Here is a 7564-nt window from a genome sequence, read left to right on the forward strand (position 1 = left end):
TTGTGCTCATTCTCATGCATACCAAATAGGTACATGTACCACTTACAGCATTATTATACTTTCCTTACTATCTCTGTAACACCTCTCGCCCGCATCCGACACCGGGACGGGGTTCGAGGTGCTACCTAACTTTACTAACACTTCTATACTAAACAGGGCCATGAAATCTCAAATAATTGAAATGAATTTATAATCCCATAATCAAAATAGGCCAACACATATGGTCAAAGCCATATCACAAACTCTAATATTTAAACTCCTATACATGCCATAGACTCAAAGTACTTGAAATCACTACACCAATAGCATTAGCTTGACAGAGTGATAATATCTCCAACAAACTCCAACCCGAACAAACCTGGAAACCCTAGAGAACATGGAAAAGAAGGGGGTAAGCTTTCGCTTAGTAAGTTCATATGAAAACAATAAGCAACTCAATAACTTGTTTTATCAATGTTTACAACATATTCTCAAGTTTACGACAAGCTGTCTTCCTGTATAATAGTAACTAAATTATTTATATCTGGAGCTACGAAACTCCGAATTAAGTTTCATAAACTTTCACTGAAATTAGACTCATTTATATTTCTTCCATAAAATTTTCAAAATTTTTGGTCCAGCCATTTAGTACAGTTTATTAGTTAAAGTATTTCATGTTTCAGGGTATGACTACTCTAACCCCTGTATACTACGAACTGAATTTCTCCCTGTACAGAATTCCAATGACCATGCCGTTTATTTCCCGTAAAAATAGACTCAATAAAGAATCCATTCATGTACAATTTATGGTGAATTTATAAAATCAGAACAGGGGATCTCGAATTCATTCAGACCCTGTTTTACAAGAATTAAAATATCACACAATATAGGATTCTTTTTCTTCCCCTGTTTCTTTCATGTGAAAATAGACTCATTAAGATTTAATCCCATATTTTATTCTACCTGTAAATCATTTTCCATTATTTTTAGTGTATTTTCAAAGTTACACTACTGCAGTAACTCAAATCTGTCAAGGCTAAGTTACTCATTCATGATCATTGTTCACAAAATTAATACAACATTATGTCATCCATCATGGTAAGAACACATATTATGCATCATAGATCATCACATATCAAGGCATTCTCATAGGCTTAGTATACATACTTGCACAACTCGTAACATAACTCAAGTGCATACTCACCAATGACTTACCTCATTGGGACCATCATCAACTCTTTCCTTGGATTACCCGTTGAACACTTGGAATACTAATTGGATACTCGGAAAAGCCTTTGCACATAAGTGCCTCAATTGTAGCTAAAGCTACCTCGTATTTCATGACATTTCAATGCTCACTCTCAAGCTAGTCATCTAGACTCATAATTCCTAGTGACATGTCACTCGTATCCTATTCTATTCCAAATGTTCAAACGGGATTTTTCCTCGTCTATTAAGGCTTTGTCTTATCATATTTCTATTAATCACATACACATTAATATTTGTACAATTCATGTAATGATAACATTTAAATACATGTATAACATGGTATTGTTTACATACGAACTTACCTCAATACCACAAATGTAAAAAAAAAAGGACGTAATTATCCATTAATCGATTTCTTTCCGTTCTAGGTCCAAATCTCGATTTTCATCATCTAAAACATCACATTCAACTTATTAAAACAATGTACTAATCAAATTAGTCCATTGACACACTTGGGCTATTTTTACAATTTTGCCCCTATATTTTACCAAAATTACCAAATTACCCCTAGTCTCGTAAAATAATTTTTATCACATTTCTTTACTCCTTGAGTCTAGATGAACCATTTTCATAACTATAGCAACTCATAATTTCAACTATTTCACACATTTACAACTCATTTTACAACTTAGCAATCTAGCCTTTTTTAAGGTGTTTTCATGCAATTTCTTTCACAACAGTTGTTTATTAGACAACTAGAACTCATAATCTTCCATAAAAACACAACAAACAATACATTTACTCTCATGGAAAAACCCTAGACTCTTCATCATTTTGCACAATAGTCCCCTCTTATGAAAGGTCATGCTTTAGGGGTTACAAAAATGTAAAAATCTTCAAGAAAGACATTAAAATCACTTACTTGCTAAGCCTCAAAGTTGCTGAAAATATGAAGCTTTCAAAACCCATTTCTTGGCTGGAAAAATCGGTGGAGAGAAGATGAAAAAGGGATGATATCATCCTATTTTTATTTTATTACCTCTTTGGTCAAAAGTCACCTAATATCCCATAAATTTTGGCTTTTTTAAAAAAAAATTCTCCCCTTGGCCGGCCACACACTTAAAAAGAGCCCAATTGCCCTTTAAAGGCCTCCAATTTTAGTTCTCTAGTCTATTAACACCTTTAGGCACTAAAATACAACTTTTACCTTTTACGCGATTTAGTCTTTTTTCGAAATTGGACTAGAAATCGCTAAAATTAACTTACCAAAATTTACATGCACTTATAAAATTATATTATAACACATAAAATAATACTAAAATAATTTTCTCTGGCCTCGGAATAGTGGTCCCAAAACCACTATTCTGACTAGGCCCAAAATCGGGCTATTACAATCTCACATTCATAAATTTTAAAGTTGAGCCTTTCGGAATACTACCGGATATTCTATAAGCCTCAATCATAGGATAAGTTGCCGATGCCATGTCCCAGACATGGTCTTACACTGGTTATCATCATCGAGGCCAATGCCATGTCCCAGACATGGTCTTACACTGGCTATCATCATCGAGGCCAATGCCATGTCCCAGACAAGGTCTTATACTAGCTATCATTATCAAGGCCGATGCAATGTCCCAGACATGGTCTTATACTAGCACAACTCTTAGCCGATGCATGTCCCAGACACGTCTTACACTGGCTATCATTGTCGATGCCGATGCATGTTCCAGACATGTCTTGCATTGGCACTCATCTTTACGCGATGCCATGTCCCAGACATGGTCTTACACTGTCACTCATAATGTGGCCGATGCATGTCACAGACATGTCTTACACTGGCACACAAGAAATCTGAATGTTATGGCATGAATATCCGGTTTGTTTCCTAGGGTCCCAACTAGATCTTTTTTCTATCTCAATCATTAATATGCATTCTCAGTTCACAATCTAGCAATTCATATCATATCAATTCAATGACAATTCGAATACATACATTAACAATGTAGTTTTATTATTTACATACAACTTACCTCGGTTTACAAAATGTACTCAACTAGTTGGTTTAGTCGATTTGCTTGACTTTCCCCAGGTCTAGGTTCGGATTCAGTAAATCTTGATCTATAATAGAAAAAATGCACTCATTTAATCACTAATTACAATTAGGCAATCATAAATTCATTATTTTTGGTAAAATGACTATTTTGCCCTTAGACTATGGCAATTTGACCATTTTACCCTTATGTATGAAATTCGATTTTTATCAAATTTCCTCTTATCTTAGGCCTAGCTGACCCCTTTTTACTCTTATATCAACCCTAAATTCTCACTATTTCACACACTTACCACCTATTTTGCAACTTATGCAAAATAGCCCTTTAGGTGTTTTCATGCTAACACCTTTCACAAAAGTTTTTTAGAACTCTTCTAAGATTCATTTTCTTCCATAAAATTTCAAAAAAAAAACATAAACTCTCTCATGGTAAATCCCTAGACTTATCACCATTTTTCAAAATAGTCCTCTCATTTGAAAGCCCATGACACAAGCATGCCAAAAATGTAAAAATCATCAAGAAAATCATCAAGATCACTTACATTATGAGAGGAATAAGTTGCTGAAAATTTTCAGCTTTCAAACCTCCATATTTGCTGATATTTTTGGTGGAGAGAAGGGATGGAGAAAAAGAAAAATAATAGCTAGGCTTTTGGACTTTATTTTCACCAAATCATAACATCACTTACCAAAACCTTGACTATTTGTTTAAAATTCATCTCATGGCCGGCCAACACAATTAGAAAGGGTATAATTGCCCTTTAAAAGCTCTCAATTTTATTTATCTAGCTATTTAACACATTTGGGTACTAAAATGCAACTTTTGCCTTTTATGCGATTTAGTCCTTTTTCGCAATCGGGCTCACAAACATTAAAATTAACTCCCCAAATTTTTCATGAACTAATATAATCATACTATAACTTCATGATAATAATAAAAATGATTTTCCCAACTTTGGATTTGTGGTCCCGAGACCACTGTTCCGACTAGGCCCTAATTCGGGCTGTTACACCCATGCTCAGGTTTGACAAATCCTATTATTTGATTTCTCATTATTCTTTATTTTGTTTTCTTTTTATTATTATTGAAAACCCCAAAAAAATTCTCTCCTTTATTTCATCATAATATAATTTATCTAAAATACCAATTATGTGACACCCCTAAAGTGACCTTAGTCGGAAAGTGGTTTCGGGACCGCTAAACTGAGTCACCGAAGCATTTGAATGTGATATTTATTGTCTAGAATATGTGAATATGAATGTGTGAAAGTTTTAAGCTTCGATTTAGTCGATTGCATGTGAATTTAGTTAATAGGACTTATGTGAGAAAATTTAGAAATGTGCTAGGCAAATGTAAGTGGCCTATTAATGCATGTTATAAGAATAATGGTTTTGCATGTCAAATTTCCCACTTTAGAGGAAGTGGCCGGCCATGATGGTATGGGATACAAAATATATGCCTTTTATATTAATATTAAATGTTAAATGAATAAATAATATGAAATATGAACTTATATTAAAAGAAATGGGTGATAAAAACAAAGTTGGTTCATCTTTTTCTTCCTCCATTGCCGTACCTAAAGAAAGAAAAGAAGAAATTGAAGTTAAGGCATTTGGTCACCTTTAAGTGGATTAAGGTATGTTAATGCTCTATCATTGAAAATCTTTGTATATTTGGAGTGGCCATCAAGTATAGAAGCTAGCTCATGGCAAATGTTTTTGTAAAGTTATGAAGATGACATTCGGTCATGGATGTTTGTATTTCTTTGATGTCGTTTTTGATGCTTTAGGGTATTGAGGGTTGATTATAGATGAGTTGAGCTCGGTAAAATTAAATGTTTGTGGCTAAATTGCTTAATGACAATCGGCTATGTTGAAATGCTAAATTAGTGCTAAATTGTAAGCATGAAGATTTGTGGATGTTTTAGAATTGGCCTAAGTGTTTTAGTCATTAATATATATGTATATTGCCGAATGTATGCTTAAGGAATTGGTTAAGTACATTGCTGTTAAATGCTTGTTGTTTTTGTATAATTGTTGCCTAGCTACTAAATGAACTTAGGGTATTATGGATAAGTTTAAGAGTGGCATAATTGAAATGAAGTTTGCTTGGGCCAAATGTGAACCTAAGTTTTGAATTACAATTGAAGCTTGTTAGTTAGTTGATGATGTCCTTTGATAGCCCTTTTGATATTCGGCCATTGTTAAGGAATTTTGAATTGGTTGTAAATTTCTATGTTTTAATTAGCAAATTGAATTATTGAAGGTTGAGCTAATTATATATGTATACGTTTTATATGTACATTAATTTCTTAGTCTATGTTATTCGGCTATAATCGTCATGGTAGAATTTTTTTTAATTTGTAAATTTGTTAATCATTAGCTCAAGAGCATCAAGGACAAAAGTCGGAAGAGGGAAGACAAAACTAAGCGAATAGCCGTAGAATTATAGTCGTCGACAACTTTTAAGGTAAGTTTCTAGCATATAAGTTTAGTTATAATGAAGAATGATATGGAAAACGGCATATATGATATTATGTTTTAAATATGTGAATGAGAACTTTACAGAGTAAATTGTATAAATCTGCTAGGGACAGCAGCAGTAGCGTGTTTTGGAAAAATTACCATAAATTGTGAGAGTTGTGTTAAAGGCTGAATAAAATATGTAATCAAAGCTTAGTTAGTCTAGTTTCTTATAAAAGAGACCGTGGAAGCGAAGAAATTTTCTATAAAGAGATATTTAAAGTTGTGTGGGACAGTGTCAGAATGACTCCGAAATCCCCTGTTCTGTTTTTGGAAAATCAGTATAATTTGTACAAAAATGGTTATAAGATAAGATTTATATGCTTAGACTCCTTAATGAGCCTAGTTTCAAATGAAATCAAATAGAACACATTATGAACTCTGTACAATGAAAAATTTGATTCGTAGTGAAGAGTGGTCAGATTAGTCAAACAGTGAAACAGGGGAAACTTTAAGAAAAATCTGGTATTGATTGGCCAAACCTAAAATTCTAAAACATTTATGGATGGAAGATATACGAGTCTATATTCAGGGAAAATTAACGGCAAGTGATTTGGAGACTTGTAGCTCCGGTTATAAATAATTTAGTGACCATTGCTCAGGAAAACAGCTCGTAGTGAATATGTGATTTTGTTGTAAACATGGATAAAACTTGTTTTAGTTGCTCATAAGCTATTGATTAAACCCATACTTGAATTCTAAATCGTGATATTGTAAAATGATATATGAGTGTTAGATGGATCTTTGATATTAAAATTTGTGAAATTGTAAGTTTATGAGTATTCGAATATGAATGATAGTATGGCGTGAAATTGAATTATTCATTGGAAAATGATTGATGTAGATTCGGCCAAGACAAAGTGTGTACTTGATAGTATATGTGATAAGGCCTAATGGCCAATGTGATGAATGTGAAAGTGTGTATATATGTGATAAGGCCTAATGGCCGATGTGATGAATGTGAAAGTGCATATATATGTGACAAGGCCTAATGGCCAATGTGATGAATGTGAAAGTGTATAAATGTGATAAGTCCCGAAGGGCATTTGTGTCAGTACTATATCCGGGTTAAAACCCCGCAGGCTTTATGCGAGAATGTTATCACTGATTAATGTCCGTAGGCTTCGTGCTCGTACTATATCCGAGCTCTAAAGACCCGATGACTACGTGTGGAGATTTTGTCCGGGTAAGCCCCGAACTAAAGGTTTCGCTGAAGATTCAAGTAAAGCGTAAGATTATACGACTTCACAGTAACAATTGGTAATAAATACGTTCAATGCGTTAAGTTGGTCAGGTATGTATATTGAGATTATATTTAAGTTTGATTTGGACTAAATCACAAGGTCGTTATGTGATGCATATGTGAGTAAAGCAATAAGACTGTTCTATGATTATTGTGCATTTGGTCAATGTGGAAAGTTAGATGAGAATATGTAATGTACCTATGATTATAAGAGATCACTATCAAGTGAGAATTTATCTGCCTATTATATATGAAGAGATGTGCATATTCGGTAAATGGATGGTATGCCCGAAGGAAGAGTGAAATAAAAACAGGAACAACTATGTTATAATTTGATTGTTATCTGTTGACACTGCTTAAAACTTACTAAGCATTGTAATGCTTACTCCGTTTACTTTGTTTCCTCTATTTTATAGATCTCTTTTGGAAGCTACAGGCTCGGGGATCGTCAGCAACTAGTCACACTATCACTATCCACTGTTTGGTACTGCTACGTTTTGGATTATCTTATGGCATGTATAGAATAGACTAGTAGTGTGAGGATATTTTGGTTAATGTAT

The sequence above is a fragment of the Gossypium arboreum genome, chromosome 1, assembly GCF_025698485.1.
Source record: "Gossypium arboreum isolate Shixiya-1 chromosome 1, ASM2569848v2, whole genome shotgun sequence".
Classification (NCBI taxonomy): Eukaryota; Viridiplantae; Streptophyta; class Magnoliopsida; order Malvales; family Malvaceae; genus Gossypium; species Gossypium arboreum.